The 19260-nt window shown below is 42.7% G+C and overlaps 1 long non-coding RNA gene across 1 annotated transcript; it reads left to right on the top strand.

Moving 5' to 3' along the window:
* The first annotated feature begins 880 nt into the window (after positions 1 to 880).
* On the top strand, positions 881 to 6349 carry LOC129146939 (uncharacterized). The gene is made up of 3 exons (XR_008554328.1): positions 881 to 912; positions 2894 to 3000; positions 6112 to 6349. It is a non-coding gene; the product is annotated as an uncharacterized LOC129146939 (long non-coding RNA).
* The last annotated feature ends 12911 nt before the right edge of the window (positions 6350 to 19260 follow it).

Below are 19260 nucleotides of genomic sequence, written 5' to 3'. Positions count from 1 at the left end.
GATACAAGGCAAAGGGAAAGCCATGGGCAGAGAGTGGGTAATTCGATGCAATTGTTTAATCCCTGGATTTGGGGGGTGATATGGCTCTAATACATGACAAAGAGGTGACTCTGCCAGCTGGTAAATCAAATAATGACTCCAGCTCAATACATGTACACAGAGTCTGCCCACAAAACCTTGTTTGCCCTCAACAGTCCTAGAAGGGGACTCTGCATATGCTCCTCAGCAAATCGTTGTTCTCTTGTGGGTAATTTTCCCCCTCAATTCAATTAAACAAATTATGTCATGGACTTACTCTATTCAGTATGCAGAAGGAGGCAATGGTTGGGCATGATGTTGGCTGTGTGTATTAGAATAAATACAATGCAAGAGAAAGTGAGAGAGGAATAAATAAAATGTTTATGGGACTTACAGAGAGAAATCCTGTACTACTGGGGGGGTGAAAAATGATTTTTTTGGAAGTGAAATATGAGATTCGAGATGGGTTTTGAGAGAGAGAGATAGAATTTCAACAAGAGAAAAGCAATCCAGGTGTAGTATGAAAAGAGGTAGAGGGAGGAAACTAGACATAGTGAGGAACAACATGTAGCTTAGTTTGAATAATGGACGGGATATGTTTAAGGGAATTCGAGGAGTATGTTAGGTGGGATCTATATTATTATAGTTAGGATTAGGTTTGGCTGAGAGCGGCAGAAAACAAATAAATTATAACTATGTTCACAGAAGATACAAATATGTAAAGTCCCGTCGTTCCTAGGGCTAGCACGGTACTATTGTGTCAGGGAGGCAGGTTCCACTCTTATTACTCCACAGTGTGGCCCTTGAGAATATAGCCCAAGACTGTGACATCATAGTGTCTGTGACATCATATTCCAGACATCAGGATGGAAAAAGGAACAAAAAAGAATGGGGGTAAAAAACATATGTATCCTATCTCTTAGAGAAGGTTCCCAGAAACTACTACATAGATCTTTATGCTTATTCCATTTGTTGGAAACTTAGTTACATTGTCACACCTAGCAGCAAGATATCCTGGGAAATATACTCTTTATTTTAGAGAGCTATCCTTGTTCCCAGAAAATTAATAGAATTTATAAAGGAGGAGGAGAAAATGGATATTAAAGCACAATGGTAGTATCTACCCTAGATTATGCAGGATTTTAAATGCCAGGTTGAGAAGGTTATTCTAAAGTTTAAAGGTTATAGGAAGCTGTGAAACATTTAAATAGGGTATTTATGTGAAAAAGAATATTTTTAGAAATTAATCCATGAGTAGTACAAAATGGATAAGCATGGGGAGAAAAAGATGGGAGATCAGTAAGTCTATCACAATATTGTAGTAGAGAATTAATGGTGACAATGAAAATACAAATGAGGCTGTTAACTCAAGACCCATTGAAAAGATAATACAGCAGAGCTAGTCAGATGAGAGAAAAGTGAAGAAAAATCTGAAGATGATGTGGATGTTTCAGACATGGCTGCCTAGAATGGGAATAACAATATTTGAATTGTAGCCTAATAAGGAAAGCTGGTTTAGGGAAGATTATGGTGGGGTTTGAATATGTTAATTGAGGTTCTAGTGAGACTTTCAGTGAGGGTTAAATGAACTTGTAGCGTGAAGTTGAATTTGCAGATCTATAAAGATGTAGTAAATTAGTTGTGCATGGGCCACCTTTTACTTTTAAGTGCAGTCTGTTTGCTCTGTATGGGGTTAACTGGCACAATGAAAAAAATGAATTAGTTGTGAATTGTTTATAAAAATTTGCATTTCTGAATTCTTTTGAAAAATCTTAAGATTTGAAATCATCAAGCTCTCATTCTTATAAGACAACCCTCTGCTAGATATGAGGGGGATATATGTGCTCTCCCCTTTGCTACAGTCCCTGCCACTCCCTAGTAACTCTAGTGCTTAATGTTATATTTATTTTTATTACCTACTTGACCACTGTAGATATTTGGGTGTTCCAACCCTATTCTAAAAAATGATGTCAAGGCCACGGATACCTATTTGGGAGCCATGATTTTGGAGGGAAAGAGTCAAAACTTTTTTGATTTTTTTTTTTTCCCCTGAGATGAGGTAGAGCTATGAAGGGGGAAAGAATAGAAAGAGATGAGGTCTAGAAACACAGGCCCATCCTATATTTATGAATTGGAAGGGCAAGTGGAGACCATAATATAGATCTGGAGGGAGAGTATCACAGAGATAGGAGAAAATCCAGGGCAGTATCACATCATAGAAACCAAAAGAGAGAAAGATTTCAAGATGGAAATAAGCCAGTGTCAAACGCTGCAAAAGGAAGGAGGGAAATGAATTCCAGCCAAAGGTCATTTGCTTGGAGATTAGAACGTCTGAAGAATTTTAGTGGAATAGTGAGGGCAGAAGTCAAATTGAAATACTGCTTTGATGTTCATAACAATCTGAGTTTATCTTCACAAAGATATTGGGGTGCCGAAGAGGGCAGGGCACATCTATGGTTGGCCTTGCTCTCCATTTCTTACTCCTGGTTAGAGTCCCAGGTGGAGAGTAGACAGGAGGGGGGCAGGCTGCTTTCCGGGGAGGAAGGGACTGCTTATATTCCACCTCTGTTCCTTCCACTTCTTTAAGTATTTTACCTGATTTAATTATCATTAAAACCTTGGAATTATGACTTTTAACAGATGAAGAAACTAAAGCTTATAGAGGTTATGTGATTTAAGAGTAACAAAGCTGATGAATTAGGATTCCCTGTTCTTTTGATACATTAGATAATTATATTGTTTTAGAGGAGAACTGAGGTACCACTTTGCTCTCTGTGATTTAGACTTTTGCATCCAGACCCAACATCTAATGATCCTATTGTCATTTCTAATCTATACGTGCTCAAAACAATGGCATTGGCACCAATGTGCACAGTGCACAGAGCCCTCGCATGCAGTTGGGGTCACCAGCCTGCTTTCCTGAAGTCATCATCTTCCAGACCAAGAGGAAGCCTGAAGAAATATGTAACAATCATACCTAAGGTCAATAGAAGACCTTTCACAATACTTTTTAGTACTGTTACATTCAATAGCTATGTATTGTGCTAAGTGCACTCTGAAATGCTTAAAAGACAGTTTTAAAGCAAAAATAACTTATTTTGAATGGCTTAGGAGTACTAAAACAGTACCAAAACAATATTAAAACACTGCCAAAAGATGGTGCCAAGTTGGGGCACAGGTCACAGTCTGTGGGTTCTCACTCATGTGCTCAATTGCTCAATTTGAATGGTTCAGGGAAAAACTACAATGGGGTTTATTTAAGGAACAGGAAAGTGGGGAGACAAAAGACTAAGGCCACAAGTGTTTTGTTGTCTCACCCCAGAGAGTGTTCAGTGTCCAGTAGTCCCAAACAAAGGCTGCATGTAGTAGTGTCCAGTAGTCTCAAGCAAAGGCAAGATGGTGCTGTCCCATCAATGAGGGCCTCAAGCTGATGGCACCTGGTAAACAGTGGACCAGGATTCAACTCTCAGTGGCAGCTGGAGGTGCTCACAGTGGGGCCACTGAGGTGACACCACAGTAGCCCACAGCAACAGTCTGAAGGTCGGGTTCAACAGCAGCAGAGGCAATAGCAGCGAGAGGCAGTGCTGCAAGATCAGAATGGTGGAACAAGGTGGTTGGACATAGAATTCTGGTCACCTGTTAGCAGTGCTGTTTAGCACTGGTGAGTAGTGTTGGTTAGCATTGGTCACTAGAACGTGGTGACAGAGGCACCAGTGTTATAGCTCTTCGTATGAATCAAAAGCCAACAGCTCTTTGAGACACTGAGCTGCGATATCAGAGGCAGGGCCAGAGGCAGGTCTACAGGGGTCCGTAGCTCCATGGAGGTCTTGAAGTCTATGAAGGTCTGGAAGTCGGTGGAGGTCTTGGAGTCCCACCGAGATTGTCTGCTTGATGCTTCTTCTCAGAGCCAGTTTGCTGAGTCATTCTTCTCTCTTTGAAGGCCATCTCCTGCATGCTTCTATCCTCATTTAGGCAGTCTGCTGAATGAATCCAGCTGACTCCTTACTCTGCTTATATTATCTTCAGGGTCCCCACCCTGCAATACTGATTGAAATGTTTTTTCCATATGCTTAATGAGCTCAAGTCCTAGACAGACAGCTGGAGAACTTGATCATGATAGGTCCATTTATTATCCTGGTGGCAGGTTTAAAAGGGAAAAGCTGGGGTTTGCGCAGGCTTGTCCTGCCTTGAAGTCAGAGCAGGTTCATGGGCCTGAAGGCTCTGAGGAGCCATGGCCTGAGTCAACCTCAGTGGGGTCAGAAGCACACTGCACCTGGTGCTCCTTCAAGCGGGCCAGGTATAATCATGCAAGAAGGGGGTCCCAGCTGCTGCAGAGTGGTCTCCACAGGGAGCCTGCCATGTTGGCCCAACAAACCTGGCATACCCTGGAGGGATCAAGCCTTAGGTATCTGCTTTCAATATTTAACACATGAAAGGCCTTTGCTTTGTCCCAATTACACTAAAGCTCTTCAGATTCAGTTTGTTTCTGAAAATTGTGTGCCATAAATAATATTCACATTATCACCATGAAAAATGAAAATGACCCATGTGAATGCTCTCAATTTATGGACTGGATTTACTTCATTATGATCTTTCAGCATAGGTCAGAATACTTAATCCCACAGTGGGAGAAAGAAGATAGAAAAGGCATGAGTAGCAGCAGGAAGGCACAGAGCAGGATCTCTGATCTGAGAAGACGTGTGTAGGGTAAGGTAAAAGGTATCAGGCTTTTCTGCCCTCCCACCATTAGGATAGATGAAGGAACCCTGAGGTCCTGAATGCATGCCTGATGGCGGGCACCTGGAACAGGGTGTGGGCATAGATAGATGGGATTCACCTGGGCTGAGACTGGGCTTTTGAGGGTGGCGTCACGGGGACGGCAGCAGAAGCCGAAAGAGAAGCCGAGAGAGAAGCAAAGAAGCAGAAGCAGAAGCAGAAGCAGAGATCACCGGAGAGCCTAGATAGAGTGAGGATTTGCTGGGGGCTGGGAGGACTGCCAGCCTCCCGGCCCCCCAGCACCCCTGCCTGCCATGTACCTGATAATCACAATAAAAGACCTGCAAAAAACCACTGAGGACTCCGACTCCTCCTTTACCCGGTCTGCTTGGGATCAGAAACCTGTCCTGTGTCCAGTCCTGCCCTTACAACGGGTGAAGGAGGAGTCCTGGAACCCTCGGTGGCTTATCTCAGGCTTTTATTGGATTTACCAGGTACATGGCAGGCAGGGGTGCTGGGAGGCTGGCAGGCCTCTCAGCCCCCAGCAAGTCCTCACTCTTTTCTGGGCTCTCTGGCATTCTCTCGTGGCCTCTGCTTCTCTTTCTCGCTCTTTCTCTTCTGCTGGTGCCTTTCTGTTCTCTCACTTGGTCTCTTCTGGTTCTCTTTCTGGTGTTCTGCTCCCATCCCTGATGCCGCCCTTAAAAGCTCAGTCTCAGCCCAGGTGAATCCCACCCATGCATGCCCATACCCTACTCCAGGTATCTGCCATCAGGCATGCATTTAGTACCACAGGGATCATCATTAATCTAATGGCAGCAGGGCAGAAAAGCCTGACAACTATTTACCCTACAGCATGAAACCCATCCATCCCCAATCCACCACAATCCTTACTGCACATGGATACTCAATTCATATTTGAGTGAATAAAGTTACTAAAAATGGCAAATTGGCAGAAAAGCTCTGTACTCTTCTATTGTATCTGCCCTGCATCCTCTATCTTTGGGAAGATGAGGTAAGCTCTGAAGTTAACATTCTCAAAAATATCCCCATTTCTACTATTCTTTTTCCTTTGGGGAATTATCAATATATAACATAATAATACCCAATATTTCTTAAGCACATGCTGTGTGCCAGATACTAAAAATAAGTGCTTTTACCTGCATTCCCTCTTCATAACATTTCCTCCTGGTAGGTACTCTTTTATCTCCATTTTACAGCTGAGGAAACAGAGAGGCTGAGAGAGCTGGAGATTTTACCCAAGGTCACCCAGTAAGCAATTGGGCTAGTATTAGACTTACTTTTGGTCCCATTAGTGTGTGCCTTCTGTGAAGCCAAATTTCCCAACTAGAGAAATTATCATTTACTTCTCCATTTCAGGCAAGAAGGTGCTCCTGTGAGATCGCTTGATGTCAGCGCCCAAAATTGCTTCTATGCACAAGCTTGCTTCCTTTAGGGAGGAATAGCTTCACCTCCATTTTCAAAAATGTGCTTAATGGGGGAGTTCCAACAAATTGGAACTCCTAATTTCTGGCCTAAGAACAAGAATGCATAGTCCAACCAGGATTATGCCTTGTTTTATGTCATTACTTACATGGAAAAATTTTGTGAAGGAGTAAACAGGAAAACCTATTTGTTTCTAAGTGTAATTATTTTGCTTCTGAAAATAAGAAAGTGAGAAAAAAATGAGGTTACCAGGAAAATTTGGGGAACTTCTTGCTGAGAGGGCTCTTCCCTCTCTGTAATTCTGAGAATGGTTTTGTCAAGTTGTATTGGGCCCAGATTGTAGTATAACTCCTACATGCAGATGGCCTCTCCTTTGGGAAGTAGCAGCTCTCAGTAATGGACCCCCTCATGTTAACAAGAAACATAAGGTAGGGATGGGCAGGGGGCTTAACAAGGTATTTATCACAATGATTGTGCCCAGGGGTATCTCACAGTGATTGCTTCATAAATTTTGGTGATCTTTCCTCCTCTGATTTATGTGACTTTTCTAAAGGGCATTGTTTGGCAGTACATTAATGCGGATGCTAAATATAGCTGGAAAGAGCCCAATTGCTGATGCTCCAAGGCCCATTGGAAGGCCTGCATCTGTCAGTCAATAACCTACTTTTGTTCCAGTCCATCTTGCTAGAATATATCATACTGTAGAGACTGTATCTGGAAAGCATTCTGAAAGTGGCTAGAAATCCTTCCTGCTGCTGCGCTGCCCTCCCAGGAGCTGCTGAAGTGTAAATGTGCAGCCAGGCATGGTTCCCAGCAGCGCTGCGCCGAGTGACCTTGATGGGCTCCATCCTTCCTTTGAAAACAAAAACACCAACTTGGAATTTTAATTAAAAGGCAGCTAGTGGGCTATCAAGCTCGAAGCATTGGCTGAACTGCTGTTAATTGCAGTGTGGATTTGAGGTCACCATTGTAAAACCTGTAACATTAACTTATTCGGGAAAACACATCAGCTGGATTTATCTCCAGGTTCTCCAGGAGGGAGAGGCTCAAAAGAAATTTTTGGTGCATAAAATGTATATGGCTTAGACACAGGGAATCTATTAGGACACTAGCTCTGTCCCAAAGTGAGGGAGTGTAGGGAGTTTACATAGATAATACCCTTCAGTCAGCACCATGTGGAGCCTTTTGGTTTAATGTTGCAGTCACTGTGTGGTGTGGATGAAATGACTCTGTTTCGTGGTTAAGCATGGTTCCCGGAGCGCGTGGTTCAGTTGGCCTATAAAATGAATTAAGTACTTGAGTGGGTTGTTTTGCATTGAAAAGTTATTTAAAGCCTTTTAAAAAATAGCATTATTGGAGCCTGTTATTGGTTTACATTGCATTTTGAGGAGGCATGCATATTGTTTACTGCAAAAATCTCCCCATTCTCAGAATTTAAAGAACCACTAAATTTAGGGATGTTAGACACCAGCCATGCTGAGTGATTGTGGGGACTTGCATCTGGAACCTGGGCAGTATGGGGAGTGCTCAGGTAAGGGGTGCAACAGGGTCCCTGGGGTGCTTTTGTGAAAGGAACATTCCTTCCCTAACCCCAAGATATTCTCCTTCAGTGTGTTTGAATGTGTTATTTAAGGAGTTTGATATGCTTTGGGAGCTCTTGCTTAAGGAAATGTTGGAAGTTCAATCTAGTTGTGCTATAAAAATAGCAGGGATTTTCCGAGAAGAGGCATGAAAGAGAAGATTCAGATGAGTTCATTGTTACTTGTTCCTGTTTCTCTTGTGAGAATATAGGGAATGTCCATTGACAAGGATGGGACAATTGCTACCAGGATTTATTCTGGCTATAAAGGCTGCATGCACTTGGTCCTGACAATTCTTGAGAGATATTAGTAGGTTCATTTAATAACTAGGGAAACTGAGGAAGAGTCATCAAATCTGTGCCTGAGGGCACACAGCCATGTATCCTGGTCTGGCCCTTGCTTCCCACCTTGCTCAGTTTCCTCTTAGACTGCCACAAAACATCTCAACTCTTATTTACCAGGTACAGAGCTGAGCCCCCCTCCCCCTATTCCATGCCCCCACTTATATGGATGAGAATGGGGGGGAGGGCAAACAGCTTAGATTTTCACAATCCTATTTTCTTGTTCACAGAAGCATGCTCAAAATCTAACCCAGGGTTTAGCACAAAATTTGTCTACCTCCATTGTGATGTGGCTGGTGTTCTACACTCTCTGATGGAACCCAGAACTGGTAGAGAGAAGGGGGCAGGGATTTGGAGCTTCTACTGCAGTTGTCAAGGAAGTAGATAAGGTAATGGAATGGGGAGACCTGGTTTGTAGGATTTACTGATTTCCATGGTGTAAATATACTCATCATGCCTTAATACTGACATAGAAATTTCCTGAACATTTGGCCACTGAAAATTGCGTATCAGCAATGAAAAGTGACCTAGGGCTTGGTGTCCTGGGGCCAAAATCTGAGCTATGCATGTTGTTGCTTACCTGCTTTGTGCCTCTCTCTGCCTTACTTTAGAGACTACTTCGTGGTGGCCTTGGCTCCACTCCTGCAGATGGTCTGATTTGCCTGTGTGACCTACATACACTGTGCCAGGATAAGTGTGTACAGTAGGGCTTCCGTGGCCATTGCCTGAGCGAATGGACCTAGCCATTAGGCCACACTCTAGCTGCACCAACAATGCAGGCTGTGGACTTCAGCAAAGCACAGGGACACTGCAAGCCTGTCAGCAATAAGAGGTAGTGTATGAGGTCGTAGTTCTGTTGGGTTGTTTGTTTGGGGATGGGAGGAACAAGTCGTTCTAATGCATGACAGGACAGGCACTGAAATGAGGGGCTGAAGGCAGACAAATGACAAATCTTCAGACCTTGCAAAGCTCAGGTTCTATAAGTTCTGGGCCAGCTGAAGCAAGCAGACATGGAGGGTGACGTGGGGCCCTGGCTTTGCATGGAATGAGTATGGGGCTGTGACAAGCAGAGCCAGGTGCTGGCAGGAGCAGCTGCAGCCACACAGCAGAGAACAATGTCTATATGTGCACCATGTGGAAGGCATTAGAGCTGGACACTGGAATTTTTAAGCTGCTACTCCCTCCCTCTCTCACACCATATCCAGGAGCCTGTTCGAACACCTACCACGTGGTCCTCTCTTGCTTAAATATTACCAAGTAATCTTTGAATTTCTACTCCTCATCTGGCTAGTCTCCAAGAGTACATCTAAGTCACTTTAGAATTCAGCCTCCACCCTCTACTCTTGAAGTCTTCCAGTGCATGTCCTGCCTCCTCAGGATCAGGCCTACAGAACTCTGATGGGTCTTCCTGGTTCTGTTCTTGTGCTTTTCTGATTTGCCCTTCACCCTCTAGGGAATTTCTGATAATGAAAATCTGACCGTTAAGTCTGAATGAAATGGCTACTGTTTTTGTGTTCAAGTGTAGACTCCTTGGAGAGGCGTTTGAGTCAACTCTAGTCTAACCCTGGAGTGCTTTTGTAGCTTGCTCTCCAACACCCTGTCCCTTCATTCTACACTCTAGTCCTACCTACTGCCCTGGGGCCCACACCCATCTGTTTCCCTTCCTCGGGACTGTGGCTGCTGGGTTCACTTGGAGCTCCTGCCTGCTCTCTTACATGCGGTTCCTGCTTTGTCTCCTTTCCTAAGTGTCTTCCCTCTGGGCCTTCTCCTTTCCTAGCTTCTCTGGTCTGCAGCCCTCCACACATGTCCACTTCACCACATGGTGGACGGGTGGTTACAGCTCCTTATGTCATATGTGTCCTGTTCATTCTAATGCCAATTATTTAACAAAATGCTCAGTGTGAAGCAACTACCACAAATATGCTATTTAAGGTGGATTTACTCAAATTCACATTTTCCATGTTTGCCTTAATATGGCAAGTCTCAGCAGCTTTCCTTAGGATCACTGTTTGAAGGAAGAGGGCTGAGACATGCGCAGGGATGTTGGGATGAGTGGGTGGAGCAAAATCACCAAGAATACTCATGGCACCTATGCTCCCTCTTTCTATCCTTGGGACCAAGTAACTGATAATTGGCAGTGTATATGAGCATAGGTGGCATTCTTTTATAAGCCCGAAAGGGGAGTGGACACATGTACTAAATTTGCTTTGGTTGATGAGCAGCATATTGCCATGGACAAAACCAACCAACCAGCCAACCAGTCAACCCCTGATAAGTACCGGTGACTTCAGCAGCTCACTTGTGTCTGGTTTAAGCACAGCGTTAAGCTTCCTTCTCTGGTTGTCGAGTATCAGCGTCCGGGGGCAGCTTCACTTCCATAGGGGCATCATCTTGTGCGAGCAGTGACCAGAGAAACACACATCTTTGGTGTTGTGTAACTGGCTTTTCTTTTGCCCCTCCTCCCCCCATCCTGAAAATGGGTCATCAAAATGTGGGTAGAAAACAGCCTGGATGATGTCTCTGCTTGGAAGAGACTTGATTTAAGTCCTTTCGTGTTGTTCTGATACCAGAGGTCACAGCGCTGTGACGTGGATGGGCAATATTAAAAGGATGAGACGCAAGCCTTTGAGGAGTCCTTGGCCCTTTGTCTGATGTGTCAGTTTTGATTTTTATGATTGATGATGCAGTGAGTCAACACAGTAATAACACCCGCAGCAGCCTATTCGGAAATTGTGCTGAGGGGCTCTTCAGCTTTCATTTCACATAAATTTCACAAATGTCTGACCCATGTGATTTTTAGATAAGGAAGCAAATAAACCCAAAGCCTTGGCAACTTGATGTTTTTTCGAATATAACTGGTTATTTTCTGTTCCAGTTCAGCTTCTTGTTATTTAACCTAACAATGTGTTGATTGGGTTCTGTTGAGTTTGGGGAGAAGAGAGAATACATCAGGAGCATTTCTATCTTAAAAAAAAAAAAATCGCTGTTTTATTTTTATACATGTGAGTAAATCCTATTACATTATGTGAAGCATTAAAAAACATTTCAATAAAATTAATTTTAAGTAGACTATTTATAGTGAAATTAATATATGCCCAGCTATTCTTCTATCATTCCCAAGGATACCGAATAGTACTTTTGATTATCAAGAAGTCTTTTCCAAAACACCCTTCATAATTTTGAGGTTGTTTTGACTTGATCCAATGAAATCAAATGAAACTTTTGGCTCATAAATTTATTAGGTTTCAAGTTACATGTGGAGGAATGGTCTAAGGGCTAGAACTCCTAGTTAAGTTCCCTTAGAAGTTTGTCAACAAAAACCGTGATGGTTATGGCTATAAAAAGAGTAACTCACACACATTAAATGTGATTATGTCACAAGAGCTTTCCATCTAATTTAGCTTTCCATCTAATTTAATTCTGCCAAATAGCTGAATATTATCATTCCCCTCTTACAGATGAGGAAACTAAGGCTTATGTACATTATCTAAGATCACATGGTGTAGGGTAAAGAAATTGTCAGGCTTTTCTGCCCTTCCGCCATCAGGATAGATGATGGATCCTTGTCCTGAATGCATGCCTGATGGCGGGCACCTGGAGTAGGGTGTGGGCATAGGTAGATGGGATTCAGCTGAGTTAAGACTGTGCTTTTAAGGGCGGCGTCACGGGGACGCCAGTAGCAGCAGCAGCAGCAGCAGCAGCAGCAGCAGCAGCAGCAGCAGCAGCAGCAGCAGCAGCAGCCGCCGAAGCAGAAGCTGAAAGAGAAGCTGAGAAGCAGCAGAACGAACACCAGAGAGCCCAGATAGAGTGAAGACTTGTTGGGGACTGGGAGGCTGGCAGGCCTGCCAGCCTCCCAGCCTCCCAGCCCGGACCCCTGCCTGCCATATGCCTGGTGAACCCCAATAAAAAACCTGCAAAACCACTGAGGACTCTGACTCCTCCTTTACCCGGTCTGCATGGGATCAGAAAACCTGCACGGTGCCTGGTCCTGCCCTTAAACATGGTAAGTGGCAAAGATAGGATTTGAATTAGCCTGTAAGAACTTTGACTCCCTGAAAATGTCATCATGAACACAAACCAGGGTTCAGTTTAATCTGTGTGACAGGAAGACATATGTAGGGTAAGTGAAAAAGTATCAGGTTTTTCTGCCCTCCTGCCATTAGCATTAATGATGGATCCGTGCAGTCCTGCATGCATGCCTGATGATAGACACCTGGAATAGGGTGTGGGAATGCATAGGTGGGCACACCTGGGCTGAGACGGGGCTTGTAAGGGCGGTGTCACAGAGATGCCAGCAGAGAAAGAGTAGCAGAACAAGAGAGCAGAGTGAGAATGAGAAGAATGAGAGAAGAATGAGAACGTCAGAGAACCCAGAAAGAGTGAAGACTTGCTGGGGGCTGGAAGACCTGCCAGCCTCCCGGCCCCCTGTCACCCCTGCCTGCTGTGTACCTGGTAAAAGCTGAATAAAAGCCAAAAAGCCACCAAGGGCTCCAGGACTCTCCTTTACCTATCTGCTCGGATCGTAGAAAATCTTGCTGGCACTCAGCATGATGCAAAGACCTGTATCTCTGGTTTTAATCTTAAGGCAAGATTGTCTGTTATTTGTTCTGTGATTTCTTTGTGATCTCGCCTCCAGAGAAATGATCTGCGTATCCCTTTAGACAGCTGGATAAGTTGATCTACATCGTGGAGCCTATGGCTCTTGAGTATGTGCCATGGAGAGTTCTATGTATTTTACCTCTTGCTCAAACCTGCTTCTTCCTCTGCAATATCAAGTCAGGTAGCCAGAACTCTGGCCTAAGGGAGTGCTATGTAGCTGTGGTAGGCTTGCCCCTTAATGGACCATTAATGGATTCTGTCAGCCAGTTCCTAGATGTTCCAAATTTCCTGTGCCATTGTATTATAAATGAAGTGAATCAGGGTTTTTTATGCTAGTTTCTATGACTACCACCTGTGGTCTTTTACTTCCACTATGTTGCATGGGTGTCCAGGGTTGGGGGGTGTGGGCAAAGGGTGTGCCAATAATTATGGACACCTGGGCCCACAGAGCATGGCCCTGTGCTTATGTGAGGACACCTGTGGCAAGAGGCAAGGGCTACAAGGGTGGCATCACTCTGAGGTGAGACTACGAGATGACACAAGACTGAGAGGGCAAATGCCAGAGAGAACACCAGACACTGCTGTCCCTCTGCTGACTGGTCTGTCCCCTGATCAGCATTAAAGGCCTTTAAATTCCATTGAAAATTCCAAAATTCTCTTTGTCTGTAAGAACTGACAATGAACCTACCTGGCCTGGCATGGTTTCACAACAGCCATAAAAGTCACTTGGGAATTATGTGTTTCCCCAAAAGATATGTTAAACTCATAACCCCTGGCACTTATGCATGTGACCATATTTGGAAATAGCATATTTGCAGGTATAATCAAGTTAAGATGAGGTTATACTGGGTTAGGGTAGCCCCTAATCCAATGATAGGTGTCCTTTATTTATTTATTTTTTTTAAAGATTTATTTATTTTATACAAGAACTAGGGTACAGGCCAGATGCTCAGGAGGGTGAGAGGATTCACCAGAGACAGAGCGGGGAACAGTACAGGTGTCCTTTAAACAAGAGAGAGGGCCTCCCCTGGTGGCGCAGTGGTTGAGCACTGCGCTGCGAAGCTGCCTGCAGACTCTGCAGCACCGGTTTGATCCCTGGCCGCAGGGCAAGGGTCCCACATGGCGCGCAGACCTCTCCTGCTGCCTGCTGCTCCCCTCAGCAGTGTACTTCTGTCCTTCTGCCTGCTCTGCTCCCCGCTCTGGCTCTGGTGAATTCTCTCACCCTCCCGCGCTTCTGACTGCACCCAGTGCTTGTATAAATAAATAAATAAATAAATAAATAAATAAATAAATAAATAAATAAATAGAATTTAAAAAAAAAGAAATTTGGACACAACTATGCAGACAGAATGGTTATAAGTTTAGAAGTCATTTTCTTTGGGAAAGTTGCCTAACCCCCAGTTCTATGTGCTTTGGTAGAATCCCAGCTCACTTTCTCACTAGCATGTGTCACATTGTCTGGACCTCTCAGGGTTACTCCTATCATCTCCCTCCAATCTGTATTATGAACTGAATTGTATCCCCTCCAAAGTTATATGTTGAGTCTTAATGCCCAGGGCAATAACTTTAGGAGGTGGGGACTTTGGAAGGGGCTTAAGTCATGAAAGTGAAGCCTGTATGAATGAGATTAGAATTCTTACAAAATATCTCACAGAGGTCCTCCTCTCCTTCCACCAAGTGAGGACAAAAGAAGAAATCAGACCTGAAAGATGGCCCTCACCCAGACTGAGCTCAGATTTCCAGGCTCCACAGTAATAAGTTTCTGTTGTTTATAAGTCACCCCATTTGCAGTGCTTTAGTGTAGCAGCTTGAATAGACTGATTTAAGTCCTAACCCTGAATATGATAATTTGGGGCCTTTGGAAGTAATTAGATTTATATGAGGCATAGAGGATGGAGCCCTCATGATGGGATTAGTGTCCTTACAAGATGAGAGAGATCAGAGTTTGCTCGGTCTGTCATATGACCATCAGCAAGCACGGAAGAAAGGTAGCAACAGAATCCGACCATGATGTCACCCTGATCTTGGACTTTTCTTCCAGAATTGTGAGATGTAATGTCTACTGTTTAAACTACCCAATATGTGGTATTTGTTATATAGCAACCCAAACTAAGATACCCTGGTTTTTCTAAGGAAAGGAAATGTATATTACCCTAATACCTGATAAATTTTCTGACATATAAGTAGTACTCAGATGTTTTTTTGAGTTGATGTTTGTGAAACAGATGTTCTCAATTTTACCACTCAGTTTTTACTCCCTGGCAAGACTCTGAGGGTCTAAGATACCAGAATCTATGGGATTCATCAAAAACTTAATAATTGCAATACAGACCCAAGTTAAAGAAACAAGAAAAATTTCAAGAAAACAATCTAATATTACATCTAAAGTAACTTGAAAAAGAGGAACAGAAAAGACCCAATGATAGGAGAAGGAAGGAAATGATAAAAATAAGAGTGGAAATAAAAGAAATAGATATCAAAAAGTCTATACAAAAATATCAATAAAACTAAGAACTGGTTCTTTGAGAAAATTGAAAAAATAGATAAACCTCTAATTAGGCTAGTGGAAAAAAACAAAACAAACTGAATCACAAGTGAGTCTCCTCTTTCAACACAGATAGTACAGAGATACAAAGGATCATAAGAGATTACTATGAACAATTGTATGCAAACAAATTCAGTAATGAAGAAATTGACAAATTTCTAGATCAATATTGTCTAGTAAGTCTAACCCAGGAAAAAATAGATGAATTGAACAAATGGATCACAAGCATGGAAACTGAAGCAATAATCAAAAAATCTGAAAAACAAAAGTCTAGGACCAAATGATTTGACATTAGTTCTTTAAAGAACTAATGACCATCTTCTTCAAATTGATTTTAAGAATACAAAATGAAGGGGGGCCTCCCAGATGGCACAGGGGTTAAAGTCTCAGCCCTGTCAAGCTGTCACCATGCACTGTGGCAGGAGTTCAATCCCCGGCCAGGGAGCTAACCCAGATGGCACAGCAGACCTCTCCTGTGTTGCCTGCTGCTCCTTTCAGCCATGTATTTCAGTAGATCTACCTGTTATGCTCCCCACTCTCTGGTGAATCCTCTCACCCTCTACACCCCAGTTCTTGTATGCATAAATAAATCAAAACTCTATAATCTTTTATGTAGAAACAATGAACAATAGCAAAAGAACTTAAGAAAATAACTCCATTTATAATTGCTTCAGATACTTGGAGGTAAAAGACCTATACAGTGAGAATTTCAAGATGGTATTAAAGACCTTAGATAACCACATAGGAGATGGAAGGATACCCCATGCTCATGGGTGAGGAGAATCAATATAATCAAAAGGAATATATTGCCTAAAATGATATATAAATTTAACACAATCTCCATCAAAACACCAGCAAAATGTTTCAAGAAATTAAATGAAAACATTGAAATTTATATGAAACCACAAAAGGCCTCAAATTGCAAAAGCAACCCTCAGAAAAAGAAGTGTTTTGTTACCTTATTTCAAACTACCCTATTAAGCATCAGATTAGAAACAACATGGTGAGCTCCTACTCACACCTGTGAGACCCTGAACCCATTTTGGAGAGAGTGCCAGTGCCAGAGTGATCAGACACCTTGCAAGAACATGTTGTCCTATGCCCAGAGCAACAGAGGTCTTGTGAACTTCTGTGAGACCATGCCAGTACCTTCGCAGACATGAGAGGCCTTGTGACTTGCATTGAGAGCCTGACAGGGCCTACCTGGACCAGTGAGGCCCTAGACCTATGTCTGGAAGGGTGTCAAAGCAGCCAGAGGTCTTGTGAGACACCACCAGTCCCCACCCAGGCCAGCGGTGCCCTTGTAACCTCCCACATGACCCAGTCAGTGTCTGCCCAGACTGTCAGAAGCCTTATAATTTTCTACAGTACCCTATCAGCATCCATACATGAACCTACAAAGGCTTGTGACTTCCCACAAGGTCCCTGCCAGCACTGGTGCAGACCGGTGAGATCCTGGACCCATATCAGGGAGTGAGCCAGGGTGGCTGGAGGCCTCACAATCTCATATGACACGCTGCCAGTGGCTTTCCCAGTTAGGTGAGACCCTCTCTGACCAGTGAGAGGGGAGGAGACACACCCAGAGGAAACCCCACACATAGCAGCTGGATTCAAAGTTGATAATGGGCAGAAGGAAAAACCCAACAAATGACAACATGAGTCCCCAAATAACTAGTACAACATACAGAGAAACAAATCTCCAGAAGCCAGATCATAGTCATGGAACCTATGCACTGCTTATTAGATACAGAGTTTTAAATGGCAATGATAAAGAAATCCAAAATCATGAAAGACTATTCAGAACAACAAATGAATATCCTTAGAAAGGAAATCAATGAATGGAAGACAGAAAATGAAGCTCTAAATAAGACAAAAACAGAGTTGCAGGATTTCAAAAGAGAAATATAGGAGATGAAAAACACAGGAGAAAGTCATGGAAGTACATTAGATGAAGTGGAACAATGAGTCAGTGTAACTGAAGATGCAAATGTAAAAAGAAATCAAGTAGAGAAGGAAAGAGAAACAAAACTAAAAAAAATGAAGAAACATCTTATCCAGCTGCATGAGAAAAGGCAACATAAGAATAATGGGAATGCCGAAGGGGAAAGAGAGAGAAAGGAACAGAAAATGTATTAAAGAAATAATGGAGGAAACCTTCTTGAATCTACAGGAGAGACAAAATGTACAAATCAACAAAGCTAAAAGAGCTTCAGCACCTAGATAAATGAAATTGACAGCAAGACATGTAGGAATGAAATTTCAAAAAAATTCGCGACAACGAAAGAATACCAAAGTTGGAAAGGGGAAAAAAAGCAGATAACCTGTAAAAGTACCCTGATCAGGCTAACATCAGACTGCTCTGAGGAAACACAAGTGAGGAGAGACTGGAATGGCATGTTCCAAATACTTATAGAGAAAACTGCCAGCCAAGAATACTTTGGTCTGAAAGACTCTTCTTCGCATACGAGGAGGAATAAAGGCCTTTTCAGACATACAGAAGCTCAAGGAGTTTGCAAACACTAAATGACCCATCAAGTAATAGTGAAAGGAGCTTACACTTAAAAACTGAAAAGAAAACTAACATACCCAAAGAACTAAATAAGGTAATAGATTGACCCACAAAAACTAGGAATAAAATGGTAGCAACAGATCATCACATATCAATAATCACTTTAAATGTAAATGGACTGAACTCACCGATTAAAAGGCAGAGTATCTACCATGAGATACCATCTTACACCAGTGAGAACGGCACATATTAAAAAAACTAGCAACAACAAATGTTGGTGAGGGTGTGGAGAAAAAGGAACTCTTCTGCACTGGTGGTGGGAGTGTAAACTGGTCCGACCACTATGGAGAGCTGTGTGGAGATTTCTGGACCTACTAAACATAGAGCTTCCATATGATCCAGCAATTCCACTCCTAGGTATTTACCCAAAGGGCACAGAAACATCAATTCCAAAGAGCACCTGCACCCCTATGTTTATAGCAGCACTGTTTACAATAGCTAAGCTTTGGAAACAACCCAAATGCCCAAAAATAGATGACTGGATCAAGAAGATGTGGTCCATATATACCATGGAATATTACTCAGCATTCAAAAAAGATAAACACATGCTATTTGCAGCAACATGGATGGAGCTGGAAGGGATCATGCTCAGCGAAATAAGCCAGAAAGAAAAAGAAAAATACCGGATGGTCTCACTCATAGCAGGAATCTAGAAAACTTAAATAAGGGACCAGGAAAATGAATAACTATAAGAAAGTGAAAATCAAAATCAACAAAAAACTGTGAACCAGAGACACTTTTTGGGGGATGGGGGGCAGGAGGGGAGGGATTGGGGTCAGAATGGAGGGTTGCAATTGTATGGGGAAATATAAAAATAAAATTTATTATTTAAAAAAAATAAAAAGAATAAAAAAAATCTCATGATGAAAAAAAAAATAAATAAAAGGCAGAGTATCTCTGGATTGGGAAACAGAGTTCAGCCTTTTCCAGGAGACGTAGCTAAGTTCCAAAGACAAACATAGGTTCAAAGTGAAGGGTTGGAAAACAATCCTACAAGCAAATGGAACCCTAAAGAAGGCAGGGACATACATACTTACATAAGACAAAAACCATTTCCAGTAGAAATATAACAAGGTATAGGAAGGGACACTATGTAATTATAAAGGGAACAATACATCAAGAAACCACAGTACTCATTAATATATGCACCAAATGAAGGATCACCAAAATACCTTAGGCAACTACTATCAACTGAAAAAACAATTGGTAGGAGACTTCAGCATCCTACTCTCACAAACAAAGAGAGCAAACAGATAGAAAATAAACAGGGATACATTAGCCTGATATAGAGAATTAGATCTTTTAGACCTCATAGACATATACAGGGCATTGCACACCCCTCCCCCACTCAAAAGCAGATTACACAATTTTTGCAAGTGCACATGGCATATTTTGGGACCATGTTCTGGGACACAAAAAGACCATGTTCTGGGACACAAAATATATATC

Source organism: Talpa occidentalis, unplaced genomic scaffold (genome assembly GCF_014898055.3).
Source record: "Talpa occidentalis isolate TD23 unplaced genomic scaffold, MPIMG_talOcc4v2.1 talOcc4.5, whole genome shotgun sequence".
Taxonomy (NCBI): domain Eukaryota; kingdom Metazoa; phylum Chordata; class Mammalia; order Eulipotyphla; family Talpidae; genus Talpa; species Talpa occidentalis.
This window is presented reverse-complemented; position numbering and strand designations above follow the sequence as displayed.